Genomic DNA, 22,366 nt, shown 5'->3' with positions numbered 1-22,366 from the left:
ACTCGCGGCCTGTTCCCATTAATGATCATCAGCAGCAACAGACAGACAGAGCGGGTCTGACCGCCCCGAGATGGGGAAAAGGCATCACTTTCGAATAAAATGCATCAAATCAAATAGTCACCCGGCACCGAGAGAGACAAAACCAAGAGAAAAAGGCAGAAGGTAAGAGAGAAATAAAAACCAAATACAGACGATATAAATATTTCCCATCCTTGATGTCTCTCTATTCAATCCCCAATCCTTCAGTGGCGGGGATCAAATTTCACTGTAAATAAATGTGAGAATCGACCCAAATAAGAAGAAACTAAACAACCAGAAGCTGCCGAAACTCGGGACCGAACCGAGGACCTTTAGATCTTCAGTCGAACGCTCTCCCAACTGAGCTATTTCGGCCCCACATCCAACGTTTACTTTGTGTCATTGTCGTGGAAGAAAATATAACCCCAGGAGGAATTGCCCCTCCTGTTCATTCCGCAATTCATTTAAAAACATCGCACTCATATATACACACCCACAGTTCATATACAAACATCGCACTCATATATACACACCCACAGTTCATATATAAACATCGCACTCATATATACACACCCACATTTGATATATAGACATCACACTCATATATACACACCCACATTTGATATATAGACATCACACTCAAATATAAACTCACAGAGTTTATAAAACAACAGCGCACTCACACATCCACACCCAGTTTATAGGTGGAAGATCGGTACCGACCGCCGATAGAGCTCTCGGAGTGGGAGAGGCGGAAGCAACAGCGACCGAACAAACTGCAGATCTCATCCCTAACACAGACCGGTTGATCCACCTGTGAAATTACACCGCACTTGGGTATCAGGGAGGGTAATGGGTTCTGAGAAGGGATCAGAGCTTCTAATGACTTCTTAGTGGCGATGCATTGGTGGCAAGGGGATCTCACAGAGAAAAAGGGACTTTCAGAGGGCGTCAGAGAGTGTAACGGGGCTCAGAGGGGGGAAGGGAAAATCAGATGGTATCAGAGAATATATTGAGGTCTCAGAGAGGGGAAGGACTGCCAGAGGGTATCAGAGAGTGTAAGGACGCTCAGGGTGTATCAGTGGGTGAGGGGCACTCAGCGGGTATCAGAGAGTGTAAGGAGGCTGAGGGATTATCAGTGGGTGAGGGGCACTCAGCGGGTATCAGAGAGTGTAAAGGGCGTTGACAAGGTTGAAAGAGGATAATGGATTCTCTGAGGGTATCAGAGAAGATAAGGAGCTCAGGTAGAATCAAAGAGGGTAAGGTGGGCTCAGGAGGTATCAGAGAGGCGAATGGATCCAGAGTTGGCGTCTTCTAAATATAACACTTTCTAACCATCAACATTTTTAATAACAACAAAAATGAAGCCGATTGAACCGATAATCGGTCGTGTCCCATGTGGAGGGAATGAGAAGGTAGAATCGGGAGGGAGTGGATATTTGGCAACGCTCACGGTTTCCTTTCACACAGCTCAGGGTTGTGTCTGTTTATATAACTGGATTTCATTCACTGGAGATAAGAGGTTGCACTTTGAACCTTTTGTCACCCACTGTGAAAAATAGAACACAAACCGCCCGACGGGGGGCTCGAACCCACGACCCAGTTATTAAGAGTTTTAAGCTTTACGACTGCGCCAGCTGGGCGAGGTGCAAAAACTCGTCCCATTCGATTATTTTAAAGAGGCAGATTTTGACGCTGCTGCAGGGGTTCAGTTTTTCCGACAATCTTTGGGTGGCTGCTTCTGAACACCCGCTTTCCATTCTGGAGTCAGTCTGATGCCTTTTACCAGTCGTCCAGCCCCGCGCAGAGCAGTACAGGAACATCGGGACAAGAGAAGACCATTCAGCCCCTCGAACCTGCTGCCCCATTCAATTGGATCATGAGGTGATCTGTATCTCAACTCCAGTTCCCCACCTTGGACTCATATCCCTTGGGACCCGAACCGAAAAAAGATCGATCAATATCAGTCTTCAAATTATGAATTGAGCCTCAATCCACATCCTTTGGGATGAGAGAGTTCCAGCTTTCGGCCGTATTTTGTTTGCTAAAGTGATTACAGATTTCTTGCCTGATTGGTCCAGCTTCAATTTCATTTTGGATTCGGCCAACAGAGAGAGAGAGAGAGAAAAAAAGGCCGCCTTAACCGGAGATTGATCCTTTAACGATCTCTCACAAATCAACTGAAACCAGTCGGAATGTGAATACCATTTTACTTTTCCAAAATAAAGGGAGTGACATTCATTGTGAAAACAGTCTGATGTCGCTCACTGCAGAAATATCCATGTCAGAGTGAACGAGCTCGCCTGCAACCTTCGAACTTTGTCTGTTAAGAAGTATTCCGATTTCCTTCAAGCCAATCTCGTTTTTTTTTGAATATTTTTCAGATGCCTGTTCTCCAACCGCAGAATAAATGGTGGAAAATCAGACGCACTCCGCTGGCAATGTTTACGGTACTTTTTCTTGTAGACAAGACACACATTCGAGCCCCAGAAATGCGAGACAATGAATGTTAAGGTAACAGTTACTCACGTGTCCCCGGGTGGGTTCAAACCACCGACATTTTATTCAACAGCCCAACGCACTAACCGATTGCACCACAGAAAAAACAACTTTGTGGTTGCTAAAGGGTTAATTCACCGAGCTAAAACTTCAGCTTGCTGCGATCAGTATAACAGTTTCTTACCATCCGTTTAATTTTCCAATATAAAGGGTGTGACGCTTGTACGAATGAAGATCTGTGCTGTATTATTTCTGAACATGAAGCTCACCTTGCCATTAAACACCTGTATGTTGGAAGACTCGGTCCCCTCGTGGTCGAGAGGATTGATTTTTTGAGCTGTGATTCTCCATTCTATATTCCAGTAATATTCAGGTTTGCTGAAAATGAGATGAGATGAAATGAGCAGGTCCAACGAGCAGGTCTGTGACACTACACGGTGTCTACAAAGTTGTCTCTTGCACTTACAGTGAAGCGGACGGCAGTTTTCACTATTAAACCAGTAACAATGATGTTAAGAAAGTATGTGGCCGAGAAATACTCGATTTCAGCGCGGTGACACTGGGTCAGAGTAAAGTTCAGTTAATGTGATTGCCGAGTGGCGAGAGGGTGGATTTGGAACTCCTGTGCGGCTGCGCTGCGCATTGTCCAGATCTGTTTGGAGCGATATTCACTTCAATTCATCACTGACAGGGACAGTTTGATTCTAAGTTTCTTTTCTCTGGTGCTTGGTGAGATTTCAAAAATAAAGACGACCCGTGCTCACCCCAAACTCGTCACTTACACGCTGACAGATACAAGGCCGTCACACTCTTCACCAGTGAGATGAAAGCGGAGAGCGATTTCACGGTCGAATACAATGGCGAACAAAACTCAATCAATGAAACTGTAGGTCATTGAGGTGCCTTTAAAGTCCTGATTGTTTGAACTGAACTTCGTCCCAAAGCGTTTGAGATTCAGGTGGAGCGATTTGGGGACATCTTTTCCCTCTTTGCAAAAGTTTCAACCGCAGGTCAAGATCAAAAGTCGAGGGCAGAATGAGACGCCTTCCTGAAATTTGAGAAGTCGGGAAGCAGATTTTAGAGCAAGGTTCTGTTTATTGAGAAAAAGCAGATGAAACATTCATTCCGGAACGATCCAGAATCCGATCAGCTCGAAAAGCAACGGTTACCCCGTGATTTGAACACTCAGCCTTCTGGTGGCGCAAAAAATAATGTAGATAGAAGCAGGAAGTTGAAAAGTGGGAATTGATAAATTAAGTGAGTGGGTAAAACTGCGGCAAATATAGCTCAATGTGGGGGAGAGCGAGGTCATCCACTTTAAATCTAAGAAAGATAAATCAGAGTATTTTCTAAATGGTGAGAAGCTCGGAACTGTTGAGGAGCAGAGAGATTTAGGAGTCCATGTACAGAAACCGCTACCAACCAGCGCACAGGTACAAAAAATAATTAAACAGCCGAATGTGCTGTTAGTCCGGCCGGTTAACTCATTTGCATGGAGTATGCCGTAATATCATGATCACGGATTCGATGCATGTAATTTATTTTATTTATTTCGGTTTTTTGTAACTTTTAAAATCAAAGCTTTGCAAAAAAAATCCACAGACAAATTGACGGGGACAGTTTATTGAATAACATCCATTGTAACTTTACCCCTGGGCCGGAGAAACGCGTCTTTCTTTTTATTTGTCTTTCTCCGGTTTGCAGATAAACGTTTAACTCGCGGCCTGTTCCCATTAATGAACATCAGCAGCAACAGACAGACAGAGCGGGTCTGACCGCCCCGAGATGGGGAAAAGGCATCAATTTGGAACAAATGCATCAAATCAAATAGTCACCCGGCACCAAGAGAGACAAAACCAAGAGAAAAAGGCAGAAGGTAACAGAGAAATAAAAACCAAATACAGAGGATAGAAATATTTCTCTTCCTTGATGCCTCTCTATTCCATCCCCAATCCTTCAGTGGCGGGGATCAAATTTCACTGTAAATAAATGTGAGAATCGAAGCGAGGAAGAAGAAACTGAACAACCAAAAACTGCCGAAACTCGGGATTGAACCAAGGACTTTTAGATCTTCAGTCTAACGCTCTCCCAACTGAGCTATTTCAGCCCCATGTCAAAATTTCTCTTTATGTCATTGTCTTCAAAAAAATATAACCCCAGGAGGAATTGCCCCTCCTGTTCATTCCGAAATTCAAATAAAAACATCGCATTCATATATACACACCCACAGTTCATATATTAACACCGCACTCATATATACACACCCACAGTTCATATATAAACACCGCACTCATATATACACACCCACAGTTCATATATTAACACCGCACTCATATATACACACCCACAGTTCATATATAAACACCGCACTCATATATACACACCCGCAGTTCATATATAAACACCGCACTCATATATACACACCCACAGTTCATATATTAACACCGCACTCATATATACACACCCACAGTTCATATATTAACACCGCACTCATATATACACACCCACAGTTCATATATAAACATCACACTCAAAAATACACATTCATAGTTCTATATAAACATCAAACTCATATAAACACACCCACAGTTCATACACCGTCCAGGATAAAGCAGCCCGCTTGATTGGCACCCCATCCACCACCCTAAACATTCACTCCCTTCACCACCGGCGCACTGTGGCTGCAGTGTGTACCATCCACAGGATGCACTGCAGCAACTCGCCAAGGCTTCTTTGACAGCTCCTCCAAAACCCGCGACCTCTACCATCTAGAAAGACAAGAGCAGCAGGCACATGGGAACAACACCACCTGCACGTTCCCCTCCAAGTCACACACCATCCCGGCTTGGAAATATATCGCCGTTCCTTCATCGTCGCTGGGTCAAAATCCTGGAACTCCCTTCCTAACAGCATTGTGGGAGAACCGTCACCACACGGACTGCAGCGGTTCAAGAAGGCGGCTCACCACCACCTTCTCAAGGGCAATTGTAAACAATTTTACAACACCAAGTTATAGTCCAGCAATTTTATTTTAAATTCACAAGCTTTCGGAGGCTTCCTCCTTCGTCAGGTGAACGATGTGAAAATGAAATCCTCGAAATGAAATCGCATTTATAATTCACAGAACAATGCTTGGTGATTACAGACAGTTTTTTCAACTGCCCGTTGCCAAGGCAATCAGTGTGCAGATAGACAGGTGTTACCTGCCAGGTCTCAGAATATACAAATCACCAAAAAAAACAACAAACAAAAAAAAACAGAGATAGAGAGGTAGAAACATAGAAAAGACAGCAACTGACCCGTTATATTAAAAACAGATAACATTTGTTCGCTGGTGGGGTAACGTGTAGCGTGACATGAACCCAAGATCCCGGTTGAGGCCGTCCTCATGGGTGCGGAACTTGGCTATCAATTTCTGCTCGACGATTTTGCGTTGTCGTGTGTCTCGAAGGCCGCCTTGGAGTACGCTTACCCGAAGGTCGGTGGATGAATGTCCATGACTGCTGAAGTGTTCCCCGACTGGGAGGGAACCCTCCTGTTTGGCGATTGTTGCGCGGTGTCCGTTCATCCGTTGTCGCAGCGTCTCAAGGGCAATTAGGGATGGGCAATAAATGCCGACCTCGACAGCGACGCCCACATCCCATGAAAGAAAAAAAGTAAATAAACATCGCACTCATATATACACACCCACAGTTCATATAGAAACATCGCACTCATATATACACACCCACAGTTCATATATAAACATCGCACTCATATATACACACCCACAGTTCATATAGAAACATCGCACTCATATATACACACCCACAGTTCATATAGAAACATCGCACTCATATATACACACCCACAGTTCATATAGAAACATCGCACTCATATATACACACCCACAGTTCATATAGAAACATCGCACTCATATATACACACCCACAGTTCATATAGAAACATCGCACTCATATATACACACCCACAGTTCATATAGAAACATCGCACTCATATATACACACCCACAGTTCATATATAAACATCACACTCATATATACACACCCACAGTTCATATATAAACATCACACTCATATATACACACCCACAGTTCATATATAAACATCGCACTCATAATAAACAAGGCACTCATATCTACACACACAGTTCATATATATACACCGCTCTCATATATACACACCCACAGTTGCTATGTGAACATCACACTCATATCTACACTCCCACAGTTTACAAAACAACAGCGCACTCTTACTGCACATCCACTTAATATCTACACAAAGTCCTGTTTCTTGTTCTGACTAAAGTCTGAACACTGAACGTTTAACTGTTTTCCAGATACTGTCCGTCCTGTTTTGTATTTTCAACGTTGAATTTGCTGAAGTCCGGCAAAGGGGGCGCGATATCGGCCCTGCCGGTGAATGCTGCTTCGACGGAAGTCTCGGTGTCCAGGAGCTGGCGGGGATTGGAAAGCTCTTGTGTCACACGAAGTGTCTGAAAGGCCCGGATACACATGAAGGTTATCAGTGCGGTGCCCACACCTCGTGATATAATGTTAGCGAGCCTGACATCAACTTAAAAGGCGGCTTGTTGTAAACACGTTGTGGTCACAGTTTCTTTTTGTACAAAACTGAACCTAAAACATTCAAAATACAATGTTTTCTTTGCTGCATCACAATAAGCAATATCTTATTATAAAGTTTCGCTCATTGGTTCCTAAGTGTCAGATGGGAGAATTGTCTGAACCCCTCATTTATTTCATTGTTCATTCAGAATCTGCCCACGGATTGACACAGAGATAAACACAGGGAGAGTTGCAGAGTATCGGTAAACACAGCGGGAGATACAGAGTATCGGTAAACACAGCGAGAGATACAGAGTATCGGTAAACACAGCGAGAGATACAGAGTATCGGTAAACACATGGAGAGATACAGAGTATCGGTAAACTCAGGGAGAGATACAGAGTATCGGTAAACACAGCGAGAGATACAGAGTATCGGTCAACACAGGGAGAGATACAGAGTATCGGTAAACACAGGGAGAGATACAGAGTATCGGAAAACACAGCGAGAGATACAGAGTATCGGTAAACACATGGAGAGATACAGAGTATCGGTAAACTCAGGGAGAGATACAGAGTATCGGTAAACACAGCGAGAGATACAGAGTATCGGTAAACACAGCGAGAGATACAGAGTATCGGTCAACACAGGGAGAGATACAGAGTATCGGTAAACACAGGGAGAGATACAGAGTATCGGAAAACACAGCGAGAGATACAGAGTATCGGTAAACACATGGAGAGATACAGAGTATCGGTAAACTCAGGGAGAGATACAGAGTATCGGTAAACACAGCGAGAGATACAGAGTATCGGTAAACACATGGAGAGATACAGAGTATCGGTAAACACAGCGAGAGATACAGAGTATCGGTCAACACAGGGAGAGATACAGAGTATCGGTAAACACAGGGAGAGATACAGAGTATCGGAAAACACAGCGAGAGATACAGAGTATCGGTCAACACAGGGAGAGTTGCAGAGTATCGGTAAACACAGGGAGAGATACAGAGTATCGGTCAACACAGGGAGAGTTGCAGAGTATCGGTAAACACAGCGAGAGATACAGAGTATCGGTAAACACAGGGAGAGATACAGAGTATCGGTAAACACAGGGAGAGATACAGAGTATCGGTCAACACAGGGAGAGTTGCAGAGTATCGGTCAACACAGGGAGAGTTGCAGAGTATCGGTCAACACAGGGAGAGTTGCAGAGTATCGGTCAACACAGGGAGAGTTGCAGAGTATCGGTAAACACAGGGAGAGTTGCAGAGTATCGGTCAACACGGCGGCAGGACCCTGAGCCACAGTGAAAATGCTGTGATTTCAACCTGGTTCAAAACACGCAGCCTTCTGATGTGGAGTCAGACGCGACTGTTCTTGCACCAGGCCCACAAAAAGCGGCTGGAGCCGGATCCATTGGAGGGCGATCGGTGCAGACTGCCGCCGCGGCTCTCGGAATGTGAGAGGCGGAAGCAGGAGCAGCCTGACCGCCTCAACCACAGCACAGGATCCCCGCTCTCCCTCACATTGCATAACTGACTCTGTGGCGCAATGGATAGCGTGTTGGACTTCTATTTTGTGGTTGGAGGAGACATTCAAAGGTTGTGGGTTCGAGTCCCACCAGAGTTGGGTTTTAGTTCACGAATCGGGAGCTGGGAAGTGAAATTTTGCAGCAGGGTCATTAATGTCCGTCAAGGATGTGAAACTGCCCCCGACACTTCATCTGACACAAGTGGCTCCAGTCAAACCCGGATTTATGATTCTAAATCCACTCTGAGCTGGATTGGCGAAACTCTCTCAAGGAGGAGACTCATCATCTGCTCAGACCGAAAGTCAATCTGCTGGACTTCCGGCTCTGTCAGACTGAATGTTCCTTCAGACAGGTTTCTAACTGGACACATGCATCCTGCTGCCGTGTGAGCATTGGTGCTTGAGGGGGAGAATTCTTGCTTGTAGTAATTCTATTCCTGTAAAACTAGCTCCTGAAGTGCAGGATGGAAAGTATCCTGGCTGAGCGGTCGAAGGCGCTGGTTTAAAACTGCAGTTAAATCCCATTTTTTTGGATGGATCAAAATCATAGTTTTTGGTTCCAATTCCGCAGCCTCCCTCCTGTAAACGAATGACATTAAACATCTCATCTGCGAATGCAACAGCGCAGACCGGAGGAACCACATGGCAATGCAAATAAGTAGATGCATTTTGGAACAAACCAATTGTACCTTCAACTCCGGTCGAAATGTTCACAAGCAAAAGGATTGTTTGATCTCGGTGAGACTCGAATTAACAACCTCGGTATTTCCCGACCCTGTACTGTCAGATAAGGATCGCGCACTGACCGATTGCGCCGCTGGAGCCCGGTCACTCTGATCACCTGTCCCACTCTGCTGGAAAGAATCTTAAGGTGAGAGGCCCGAACCTGTGGAAACGTGTCCAGTCACTGTGATGAAACTAATATCTGCACTTCCACTTTCAGCTTCTTTCACATCCTCTGCTCCATCGCACGACAATCGGGTTTTCTGTGAACAGGTCAAAATGAACATTGCCAGAAATTCTATCAGTGGTGAGATTTTAACCCAGCGCCCACGCAGTGATTGGATTTATTGTCTGAAAGCAGTGAGCTCCGTTCACACAACGCCTCGCCAGTCTTTCACGTTTTGTTTAATGCCCAAATAAATATATTGGAGCTAATTGACCGCATTTACCCCGTGCTGGGGTTGTTCTCCTCAGAGCAGAGAAGGTTCAGAGGAGATTTGATAGAAGTGTTCAAAGTCATGAAGGGTTCAGATAAAGTTAATAAAGAGAAGCTGTTCTCATTGGCGGAAGTGAATGGTGGTGGACAATTAAACAACTAACGGGAGGAGGAGGCTCTGCAAACATCCCCATTCTCAATGATGGCGGAGTCCAGCACGTGAGTGCAAAAGACAAGGCTGAAGCGTTTGCAACCACCTTCAGCCAGAAGTGCCGAGTGGATAATCCATCTCAGCCTCCTCCCGATATCCCCACCATCACGGAAGCCAGTCTTCGGCCAATTCGATTCACTCCACGTGATATCAAGAAACGGCTGAGTGCATTGGATGCAGCAAAGGCTATGGGCCCCGACAACATCCCAGCTGTAGTGCTGAAGACTTGTGCTCCAGAACTAGCTGCGCCTCGAGCCAAGCTGTTCCAGTACAGCTACAACACTGGCATCCACCCGACAATGTGGAAAATTGCCCAGGTATGTCCTGTCCACAAAAAGCAGGACAAATCCAATCCGGCCAATTACCGCCCCATCAGTCTACTCTCAATCATCAGCAAAGTGATGGAAGGTGTCGTCGACAGTGCTATCAAGCAGCACTTACTCACCAATAACCTGCTCACCGATGCTGAGTTTGGGTTCCGCCAGGACCACTCGGCTCCAGACCTCATTACAGCCTTGGTCCAAACATGGACAAAAGAGCTGAATTCCAGAGGTGAGGTGAGAGTGACTGCCCTTGACATCAAGGCAGCATTTGACCGAGTGTGGCACTAAGGAGCCCGAGTAAAATTGAAGTCAATGGGAATCAGGGGGAAAACTCTCCAGTGGCTGGAGTCATACCTAGCACAAAGGAAGATGGTAGTGGTTGTTGGAGGCCAAGCATCTCAGCCCCAGGGCATTGCTGCAGGAGTTCCTCAGGGCAGTGTCCTAGGCCCAACCATCTTCAGCTGCATCATCAATGACCTTCCCTCCATCATAAGGTCAGAAATGGGGATGTTCGCTGATGACTGCACAGTGTTCAGTTCCATTCACAACCCCTCAGATAATGAAGCAGTCCAAGCCCGCATGCAGCAAGACCTGGACAACATCCAGGCTTGGGCTGATAAGTGGCAAGTAACATTCGCGCCAGATAAGTGCCAGGCAATGACCATCTCCAACAAGAGAGAGTCTAACCACCTCCCCTTGACATTCAACGGCATTACCATCGCCGAATCCCCCACCATCAACATCCTGGGGGTCACCATTGACCAGAAACTTAACTGGACCAGCCATATAAATACTGTGGCTACGAGAGCAGGTCAGAGGCTGGGTATTCTGCGGCGAGTGACTCACCTCCTGACTCCCCAAAGCCTTTCCACCATCTACAAGGCACAAGTCAGGAGTGTGATGGAATACTCTCCACTTGCCTGGATGAGTGCAGCTCCAACAACACTCAAGAAGCTCGACACCATCCAAGATAAAGCAGCCCGCTTGATTGGCACCCCATCCACCACCCTAAACATTCACTCCCTTCACCACCGGCGCACTGTGGCTGCAGTGTGTACCATCCACAGGATGCACTGCAGCAACTCGCCAAGGCTTCTTCGACAGCACCTCCCAAACCCGCGACCTCGACCACCTAGAAGGACAAGGGCAGCAGGCGCATGGGAACAACACCACCTGCACGTTCCCCTCCAAGTCACACACCATCCCGACTTGGAAATATATCACCGTTCCTTCATTGTCGCTGGGTCAAAATCCTGGAACTCCCTTCCTAACAGCACTGTGGGAGAACCGTCACCACACGGACTGCAGCGGTTCAAGAAGGCGGCTCACCACCACCTTCTCAAGGGCAATTAGGGATGGGCAATAAATGCTGGCCTTGCCAGCGACGCCCACATCCCGTGAACGAATTTTTAAAAAGTGTCGAAAACCAGAGGACACAGATTTGAGGTGATTGCAAAAGAACCAAAGGCGACATGAGGAAAATTTTTTTACGCAGCGAATGGTTATGATCTGGAATGCGCTGCCTGAAAGGGCGGTGGAAGCAGATTCAATCGTGGCTTTTAAAAAGGAATTTGATAAATACTTGAAGGGGAAAATGCAGGGCCACGGGGAAAGGGACGGGAAATGGGACCAATGGCATTGGTCTTACAAAAGGCAGGTAAGGAATTGATGGGTTGAATGGCCTCCTTCTGTGGTGTGTTCATTCTGTGATAAATATTATTTTACACACAGTGAACAGACCATCCCTGAAAGACTCCCCCGCGATAAAACAGAGTGATACTGAAACATTGCGAAAATACAATGACCCCGACGTGATTCGAACACGCATCCTTCTGATCTGGAGTCAGACGCGCTACCGTTGCGCCACGAGATCCACAGCGCCCACCTGGAGCCGGATCCATAGGAGGGAGATCGGTACCGACCGCCACAGGGTCTCGAAGAGGCGGAAGCAGCAGCAGCAACACCGCAGGAGCCCCGCTCTCCAATCCAGCCGTTCCCAGCGGAGAGCTGCCAGTCCCGGCCTGAGCCCTGTCTGGGAGCCGCCTGCCATTCAGTCTTTACAGAACGGGACCGATCCAGTTTCAGCTCACACACAAGCTCAGGAATCCCACTCCTGACAGATTCACTTATTTAAACCTTGTTTAGATTCAGTGAATTGGGATTTAATTCAATCCTCATCTGCCCTCCGCTCTGTCAGTTCAGGACTTTATTTAAACCGATACTTGGAGCTCTGTTTTCAGGGTGCCGGCTGTTAAAGCATTTCTCAGTCCCACCACGAACACTTTTTGCTGCTAACTTCTGTTTAATACAAAGTTCCCAGGAACGAGGGAATTTCTCCTGGGTACTGAGTTCGAGTTAAGGAACAATCGAGGTCCGATTACACTACTTGGTGTATTCTATAGGTCACCAGCTGGTGGGACGGATTATAGAGGAGCAAATTTGCAGGGAAATTACAGAGAGGTGCAAAAGCCATAAAATAGTAATAACCGGGAATTTCAACTATCCTAATATAGACTGAGATAACAATAATATAAGGTGCAAAGAAGGGGAAGAATTTTTGAAATGTGTTCAGGATAACTTTCTCGACCAGTACGTTTCTGGCCCACTGAGGAAGGAGGCATTGCTGGACTTGGTTCAAGGGAATGAGGCGGGCCAAGTGGAGCAAGTGTCAGTGGGGGAGCATTTAGGGAGCAGCGATCAGTATCATAAGGATTAGAATAGCTATGGAAATGGACTCTGTCCACTCTAAAGTAAAAGTACTCAATTGGAGGAGGGTCAATTTCAGTGGGATGAGAACAGATCTGGCCCCGGTAAATTGGAATTAAAGATTGTCAGGCAAAACTATAATTGGATAGTGGGCGCCTTATAAAAAGATGATTCAGGTATAGAGAAGGTACATTCCAACGAGGTAGAAAGGTCGGGCAACTAAAGCCAGAACTCCCTGGATAATAAGAGAGATAGAGAGTAAGATGAAGCGGGAAACATAAAAGGGAATCAAAAAGTCTTCTACAGACATGTTAACAATAAACGGGTAGTAAGAGGAGGGGTGGGGACGATTAGGGACCATAAAGGAGATCTACTCACGGAGGCAGTGGGCATGGCAAAGGTACTAAATGAGTACTTTGCATTGTTCCAGTTATATAAACTCTGCTGAGACCACATTTCGAGTCCTGCATTCAGTTCTCGGCACCACACCTCAGGGAGGATATATTGGCCTTGGAGGGGGTGCAGCGCAGATTCACCTGAATGGTAGCGGGGCTAAAATGTTTAAATTATGCGGACAAGTTGCAGAGAAAAGGTTTGTATTTCCTTGTGTATAGAAGATTAAGTGTTGATGTATTCGAGTTGTTGAAGGTGATTAAATGAGCCAATGGTGTGAGTGTGTGAGCTGTGAGACAGCTTGAAATCCCAATCCTCTCCCCCACTGGGGACTGAGTCTTCCAACATACAGGGATTTTCACTCGTGCAAGTTTCACCCACATTTTCTGCTCTCCATTTCTCCGACCTGCTTGTTGCGCCTTTCCCTTCAATTCAGGACTTACAGGAAAAACTCGATTCTGCCGTCAATCTTCGGGTCACATGGAGAGATTTCAAATAATTGAAATCGACCCTGATCACCCCCAATATCGTCACCGACACGTTTGACGAATGCAAAGCGGCTTCTATCGCGGTTTGTCTACACAACTCGTTCAAAGATACTGTCGGGAATTGGAGGGTCTTTCAAGTCATGACATGAACAGAACAGTTCGCACTGCCATTTTCCCCAAGACGCTTCAGATTCATGGGGAATGATTTCGGTCTGGCGGTTAAATCAGTTCCCTCTTCACAAATCCGCCTTTGAACCCAGGACTTTTAGTATTTTTAATAACCGATACCAAACTGGTTTCTCCTGTATTTTACATTACTGTCTAAATATTATAGATAAGCAGAGCACTTGAGCTGTCACAGCTGTGACTTTGACTTTTCTCCCTCTCCTCTCGATCTCCCCGGTAACTGCCACTAACCACAATCTTCTCTCACACTTCTCCATCAGGAAGTTCCGAGTCTCGGTTTTCAAATGAAATAACTCCCATCTCTTCAATCACCGACAGCCCAGAGAGAGTTTCTTCGTTTCAGCTCTCAATTTCCCCAAATCCTCAAAGTAGCATGAAAATAATTGTCCTTAAGTTAATAATAATAATATAATTAAAAGTTCTTATCGTCTGGGATTTTGTTTCAGATTCCACGGCTTTTAAAGGTCACTGTGGATGTTTAACGAATCGCCTCTTGGTTGGAGGCTTCTGTGTGGGAAAGATCAGGAAGTGATAATTGAGAGACCGAGGATGAAGCTGTTTGATGGGAGCACTGGGGACACAGACCGTGCGCGGCTCCAGTGGAGCAATCGGTCAGCGCGCGTTATTTCTACAATAATTATACACTCGAGAAATGCTGGGGTTGTGAGTTTCAGCGCCATCTAAAGTAGTTGAACCTTCTAAACATTTTGACTGGAGTTCAAGGTACAACCAGTTCCATAACACATCGACTTCTTCATGTCCCCATGTGGGCACTGAGGCTCCTCTGGCCCCCCGTCTTGCAATAGCAGGTGAGAGTTTATTTGTTTATAGGAGGGAGAGGGGGCGATTGGCGAGAGCTGAAATGGTAAAGCGGCCGGCACGAGATCTTTAAATCTAAAGAACCAAACACACAATTCTTCTTTCCGTGAAGCAGAGATTCATCGGTTTGAAGTGTCTTGTCGGGAAAATTCGGGAGGCAGATCTGCTGCCTGGTGTCACGGTGCAACGGGTGAAATTATTCAGCTTTCAATTATTGATCGGCTGAAATGTCGAGAGGCCTTTTCCAGCTCCCGTGTGGAACAAGTTCAGCTTTTGAACCATTGGGTAAAGTGTTTTTTTTAATTGCTGCTAACGAATGACAAAACATTTTGTACAAACAAGTAGAATTGTAAACTCAAGAGTTCACTGTCCATGTTTCTTACATCATGTTCAACAGAAACAAGGATTCTCCTCAACACGTTGCTGAAAATTGTGCAAAAGAGATACTCCCCCGAATTCGACATCGACAGGAATAATTCAGAGTCCCACCATGAATCTGTATGATGGAAAGCAATCAAACAACGAGCCTGGATAGCTCAGTCGGTAGAGCATCAGACTTTTAAAACAGGTCGCGATCTGAGGGTCCAGGGTTCAAGTCCCTGTTTAGGCTAAAATTTTTAAAACAGCTGGCAAGTTCTGCTTTTCCAGCGGACCAACATCAGCGAAAGGAGCAAGAGTTGGCCATTCAGTCCCTCGAGCCTGCTCCGCCATTTGATAACGCTGATCTTCGACCTCAACTCCACTTTCCCGACCGATCCCCATATCCCTTGAGTTCCTTCGTGTCCAAAATTCTATCTTCATCAGTTTTGAATCTATTCAATGGCTCAGCATCCACAGCCCTCAGGGGTAGAGAATTCCAATGGTTCACAACCCTCTCAGCAAAGAAATCTCTGAACTAAATGGCCGGCCCCTTATCTTGAGATTATAACCTTTAGTTCTAGACTCTCCAGCGAGGGGAAACAGCATCCCAGCATCTACCCTGTCAAGCCCTCTAAGAATTTTATATGTTTCAATGAGATCACCTCATCATTGTAAACTCCAGAGAATATCGGCCCATTCTGCTCAATCTCTCCTCACAGGACAAACCTCTCATCCCCGGAATCAATCTAGTCAACCTTTGTTGCACCCACTCTAAGGCAAGTGTATCGTTCCCAGCTAAGGAGATCAAAACTGTACACAGTACTCCAGATGCGGTCTCACCAAAGCCCTATATAATTACAGCAAGACTTCTTTATCCTTGTTCTCCAACCACCTCGCAATAAAGGCCAACACACCATTTGCTTTCCTAATTGCTTGTTGCACCTGCATGTTAACTTTCTCTGATCTGTGTACAAGGACACACAAATCCCTCTGAATTCCAACATTTCGTAGTCTCTCACCGTTTAAAAGATATTCTGCTTTTCTATTCTTCCTACCAAAGTGAATAATCTCACATTTCCCCACTTTATACTTCATTTGCCAACTTCTAGCCCACTCACTTATCCTGTCTGTTTCACTTTGCATCATCTTTGCATCCTCCTCACAGCTTACTTTCCCACCTAGTTTTGTATCGTCAGCAAACCTGGATACATTACACTCGGTCCCTTCATCTAAGTCATTAATATAGATTGTAAATATCTGAGGCCCAAGCACTGATCTTCACGGCACCCCACTAGTTACAACCTGCCAACCCGAAAATGACCTGTTTATTCCGACTTTCTGTTTTCTGTAAGTCAACCAATCCCCAATCCATGTTAATATATTACCCACAATCCCATGAACCCTAATCTTGTTCAACAAACTTTTGTGTGGCACCTTATCGAATGCCTTTTGAAAATCCAAATATTCTACATCCACTGGTTCTCCCTTATCTACCCTGCTATCTAAACCCTCAAAACCTCTAATAGAGTTGTCAAACACGATTTCTCTTTCATAAAACTTGTTGCATGTGCCTAACCATATTCTGATTTTCTAAGTGCCCTGTGACCACGTCCCTAGTAATAGATTCCCGCAATTTCCCTCCTACTATTGTCAGGCTAAAGGGCCTGTAGTTCCCTCTTTTCTCACTCCCTCCTTTCTTGAATAGAGGGGTTACATTTGGTACCTTCCAATCCATGGGGAACTTTCTAGAATCATGGGAACTGTGGAAGATAAAACCAATGCATCCACTGTCTCTGCAGCGACCTCTTTTAAAACCCTAGGATGTAGGCCATCAGGGCCAATGAATTTCTCAGCTTTTAGTCCCATTAATTTCTCCAGTACTTTTTCTTTACTAATCTTAATTGCTTTAGGTTCCTCACTCTCATTAGAACCTTGGTTCCCCAATACTTCTGGTATGATTTTTGTGTCCTCTACTGTGAAGACAGATACAAAATACTTGTTTAACGTCTCTGCCATTTCCTTATTCTCCATTATAAATTCTCCTGTCTCTGTCTCCAATGGACCCATGTTTACTTTCGCTAATCTCTTCCTTTATACATATTTATCAATTTCTTGGTCATCCTTTGCTGATTTCTAAAACTCTCCTAATCCTCAGGCTTACTATTCTTGTTGTCAACATTATAAGCCTCTTTTAACCTAAAATATCATTAATCTCTCCAATTAACCAAGGTTGGACCACTTTTCCGGTGGAGTTTTTAACCCTCAAGGGAATGTAATTTTGTTGAGGAATTATAAATTATTTCTTTAAATCTTCGCCATTGCTTATCTATCATTATATTTTTAAATCTAATTTCCCAAACTACCTTAGCCAACTCAATCCTCATAACTACGTTATTGGTTTTGTTTAAATTTAAGACCCTAGTTTCCGACTTAATGACATCACTCTCAAACTTTCAAACTCAATATCAAATTCTACCATATTATGATCATTCTTCCCCAGAGGATCATTTACTATAAGATTATCAATTAACCCTGTTTCATTACACAATACTAGATCTAAAATAGCCTGTTCCCTTCTAGATTCCTCGACATATTGATCCTGAAAACTGACTCGAATGCATTCCATCAACATAAAGCAGCTTATCTTGAGTTGCTAACATGATGTCAACACGATGGGATGACTTATAAGTCAGATTTGCGAGGTGAATGAGATGTTTGCTGAAAACACGGAGAATTAATGAAACCAAGACTTCCCTGTAGAGCAAGGAGTTGGAACGAAAGATGCTGGGCATTGAGAGGTGATGGATTTTGTAGATGGCAGGATGAATGGACAAAAGTATCTCAACGCCCTGCTTCTTTTCTATATTGATAAATATAGACAAAAATCTCATCTCCGTGCTTCTTTCAGATAATGAATGTCTTAATGCTCAAGAGATCACTGATCCAAGCCAATTATCTCCACTCACACTCTCCTTCCAATCCTGCATGTGATGCTTCACTTTGAAATTTTGCATTTTCTCACATTGGGATTCCATTTGAAGAAAACATTGCTGTGATCAGCTTGTGCTGTTAAGGAGATGGAGCACAAAGAGATACATAAAAGGATATTGATAACAGTGACTGTTCAGACACTGTGAGCTACAGTTAAAGGTCAGCAATATTGAAAGTGTCAGATCTTCTCCAAATCTTGACACAAATGGCAAGAAAACTTAACGTGGACTTTGATCAATGTCACGACTTTCAAATAGCAGACATTTTATACACAAGGCAAGAAAGATTTACAAGGATGTTGCCTGGACTGTAGAATTTTAGCTATGAGGAAAGATTGGATAGGCTGGGGTTGTTTTCTTTGGAACAGAGGAGACTGAAGGCAGATTTAATTGAGGTGAACAAAATTATGAGGGTCCCAGATAGCGTGGATTAGAAGGACCCACTTCTCTTAGCAGAGAGGTTAATAACCAGGGGTATAGATTTAAAGTGATTCATAGAAGGTTTAGTGGGGAACTGAGGAGAAATTATTTCACCCAAGGGTTGTGGGGGTCTGGAACTGACTGCCTGAAAGGGTGGTTGAGGCGGACACCCTCATCGCATTTGAAGAATACTTGAACTGCCGGAAGCTACAAGGCTATGGGCCAAGAGCTGGAAAGTGGGATTAAGCTGGATAGCTCTTTTTCGGCCGGCACAGACACGATGGGCCGAATGGCCTCTTTCTGTGCCATCAATTTCTTTGATTCTATGAGTCTAATTAACAGTCTCTCTGCTCGTCTACTTTTAAACTTTGACCATTTAGTGTACATTTCATCTCATTTTTATTCCTCTCAAAATGCAAAACGTCACATTTCTCTGCGTTAATTTTCACCTGCCTGTTTACGAACCCGTGGACGTCACAATGAAGTCACTGACTCCTCTTCCCAGTTCCCCACGCTGCCAATGTTGGCGTCATCTATAGATTTTCACCTTGTGTCCCACATACCCAAGCTGAGATCATTCTCTACATTGAGAAGAGCAATGGTCCCAACACTGACCCTGGGGGACACCACTGTTAACATCCCTCCAGTCTGAAGAACATCCATTAACCACTACTCTCTGTTTTCTGCCCTTTACACAACTTCCTATCCACACTGCCCCATTCTTTTTAATACCGTGGGTATTAATTTTATCAACAAGTCTCCTGTCCGGCACCTTATCAAACACCTTTTCACAATCCATCTACACAACATCCACGACATTCCCTTATCAGTATACTCGAGTTATCTCAAATAATCCATGTTGGCTGTTCTTAATTAATGTGTTTTTCCAACAAATGTTGAAATGTTTGCTCCACCTCATCTGGTTTCATCTGTTTCAAGCCACAACAGAAAGGTCGTGTTTTCTCCTGGAGCTTAAGATAAATTATTTTTTTAAATGTTGCTTCAGTCAATGAGGGACATCTGGGCTCAGACCCGCCCATTCGGTGCCGCAACTCCCGCCCCTCTCACACTCCGATTGGTTGGAGGACCAACTGTTCTCTCATCCCTCCAGTCAATTTACCATAAGACCATAAGATCATCAGAGATAGGAGCAGGAGTAGGCCATTCGGCCCCTCGAGCCTGCTCCGCCATTTCATGAGATCATGGCTGATCTGATGTTTACCTCAACTCCACTTTCCCGCCCTTTCCCCAAATCCTTTGACTCCCTTGCGAATCAAAATTTTTTTCTAACTCAGCCTTGAATGTATTCAATGACTCAGCCTCCACAGCTTTTTGGGGTAAAGAATTCCAAACATTCACAACCCTCTGGGAGAAGAAATTCCTCCTCATGTCCGCCTTAAACGGGCGACCACTTATTCTGAGACGATGCCCCCTAGTTTTAGATTCCCCCATGAGGGGTAACATCCTCTCAGCATCTACCCTGTCGAGTCCCCCCAGAATCTTGTATGTTTCAATAAGATCTCCTCTCATTCTTCTAAACTCCAATAATTACAGACCAAACCTGTTCAATCTTTCCTCATAAGACAACCCTTCCATACCCGGAATCAACCTCGTGAACCTTCTCTGAACTGCCTCCAATGCAAGTATGCCCTTCCTTAAATAAGGTCACCAGAACTGTATGCAGTACTCCAGATGTGGTCTCACCAGCACCCTGTAGAGTTGTAGCACGACTTCCCTGCTTTTATACTCCATCCTGCTGGAAATAAAGGCCAATATTCCGTTTGCTTTCCGTATTACCTGCGTTGTATGTTGACTTTTTATATTTCATGTACGAGGACACCAAGGTCCCTCTGCACCGCATTTTGTACGATTTCTCCATTCAAATAATATTTAGTTTTTTTATTTTTCCTCCCAAAGTGGATGACTTCACATTTTCCCACATTATATTCCATCCACCAAATTTTTGCCCATCCGCTTAACCTGTCAATATCTCTTTGCAGACAAGTTGTGTCCTTATCGCAACTTGCTTTTCCACCTTTCTTTGTATCATCAACCAATTTGGCCACAAGACACCCTGTTCCTTCATCCACGCCATGAATATATATTGTAAATAGTTGAGGCCCCAGCACTGATCGCTGCGACACCCCACTCATTACTGGAAATTCCGATAAATTCCTGCTGCTCCTCTTGGTCCGGATATCTCCTTAATCACCAGGGCGGGGTTAATGGTGAAACTGACGGTCCTGTGGTGCAGTTGGAAAATAAACATTAATTGAACCCGTCAGTTGCAACAATTAATAAAACGAAATTAATAAAAGTTAATGAAAAAAATATTATCTGGAGTTCACCAAAGTTGGGGGGGTGCTTCTATGCTGTGTGTTTGTGCCGGTTTAAATAGCACGAAGGGCTGGGCTTTCAGTTTATTTTATTATCCTTGGTCCAAATGCGCTCTTCCTGCTTCAAATGTTGTTGTTTTTCGTCCAGATATTAAGATCATCAATGGCGGCTGCATCACCCAGCATGCAGCGCGGTTCAGATTGTGCCCTATCTGAATCAGTGGAGCACAGCGCGCAGGCGCAGTAGTGACTCATATCCGGGCAGTGTGTCCTGAGCATGCGCGGCCAGTCGAGGCTGCGGGAGGAGCGCGTTCGGTGCAGGTCAGAGGATCGGAGCAAGAGGCTCAATAAACCCCGGGGCCCGGGTCCGGGCTCAGGCCCAGGCTCAGGCTTTACAAACCCCGAGTGCGGCCCCAGACCCGAATATAAAACAGTGAACATTATCCCCCCCTCACTACCCGCCGGGAAATGAAGGGGAAATGGGGATCGGTCAGGGAGCGTCTGTAAATGAAGGGGAAATGGGGATCGGTCAGGGAGCGTCTGTAAATGAAGGAGAAATGGTGATCGGTCAGGGAGCGTCTGTAAATGAAGGGGAAATGGTGATCGGTCAGGGAGCGTCTGTAAATGAAGGAGAAATGGTGATCGGTCAGGGAGCGTCTGTAAATGAAGGAGAAATGGGGATCGGTCAGGGAGCGTCTGTAAATGAAGGGGAAATGGTGATCGGTCAGGGAGCGTCTGTAAATGAAGGAGATATGGTGATTGGTCAGGGAGCGTCTGTAAATGAAGGAGAAATGGAGATCGGTCGGGGAGCGTCTGTAAATGAAGGAGAAATGGTGATCGGTCAGGGAGCGTCTGTAAATGAAGGGGAAATGTTGATCGGTCAGGGAGCGTCTGTAAATGAAGGAGAAATGTTGATCGGTCAGGGAGCATCTGTAAATGAAGGAGAAATGGAGATCGGTCAGGGAGCGTCTGTAAATGATGGAGAAATGATGATCGGTCAGGGAGCGTCTGTAAATGAAGGGGAAATAGTGATCGGTCAGGGAGCGTCTGTAAATGAAGGGGAGTTGGTGATCGGACAGGGAGCGTCTGTAAAAGAAGGAGTAATGGTGATCGGTCAGGGGGTGTCTGTGAATGAAGGAAAAATGGTGATCGTTCAGGGAGCGTCTGTAAATGAAGGGGAAATGGTGATCGGTCAGGGAGAGTCTGTAAATGAAGGAGAACTGGTTATCGGTCAGGGAGCGTCTGTAAATGAAGGAGAAATGTGATTGGTCAGGGAGCTTCGATAAATGGAGAAATGGTGATCGGTCAGGGAGCGTCTGTAAATGGAGAAGAAATGGTGATGGGTCAGGGAGCTTCGATAAA

General features: G+C 45.1%; 1 long non-coding RNA gene and 5 other non-coding genes across 6 annotated transcripts in view; 2 read left to right on the top strand and 4 right to left on the bottom strand.

The window, feature by feature from the left end:
- Window positions 1–22,366, bottom strand: part of LOC137310834 (uncharacterized) — a 227,062-nt gene that overhangs the window by 110,273 nt on the left and 94,423 nt on the right. The gene's annotated exons all lie outside the window — the stretch shown is intronic.
- Window positions 321–393, bottom strand: trnaf-gaa (transfer RNA phenylalanine (anticodon GAA)). The gene has a single exon. It is a non-coding gene; the product is annotated as a tRNA-Phe (tRNA).
- trnaf-gaa (transfer RNA phenylalanine (anticodon GAA)) lies at window positions 4,552–4,624 on the bottom strand. The gene has a single exon. It is a non-coding gene; the product is annotated as a tRNA-Phe (tRNA).
- Window positions 8,621–8,712, top strand: trnar-ucu (transfer RNA arginine (anticodon UCU)). Its single transcript is given in 2 exon segments — window positions 8,621–8,657; window positions 8,677–8,712. It is a non-coding gene; the product is annotated as a tRNA-Arg (tRNA).
- Window positions 12,108–12,179, bottom strand: trnaw-cca (transfer RNA tryptophan (anticodon CCA)). Its single transcript has one exon. It is a non-coding gene; the product is annotated as a tRNA-Trp (tRNA).
- trnak-uuu (transfer RNA lysine (anticodon UUU)) lies at window positions 15,424–15,508 on the top strand. The gene is given in 2 exon segments: window positions 15,424–15,460; window positions 15,473–15,508. It is a non-coding gene; the product is annotated as a tRNA-Lys (tRNA).

This window comes from Heptranchias perlo, unplaced genomic scaffold, assembly GCF_035084215.1.
Source record: "Heptranchias perlo isolate sHepPer1 unplaced genomic scaffold, sHepPer1.hap1 HAP1_SCAFFOLD_282, whole genome shotgun sequence".
In the NCBI taxonomy this organism is placed as follows: domain Eukaryota; kingdom Metazoa; phylum Chordata; class Chondrichthyes; order Hexanchiformes; family Hexanchidae; genus Heptranchias; species Heptranchias perlo.
This window is presented reverse-complemented; position numbering and strand designations above follow the sequence as displayed.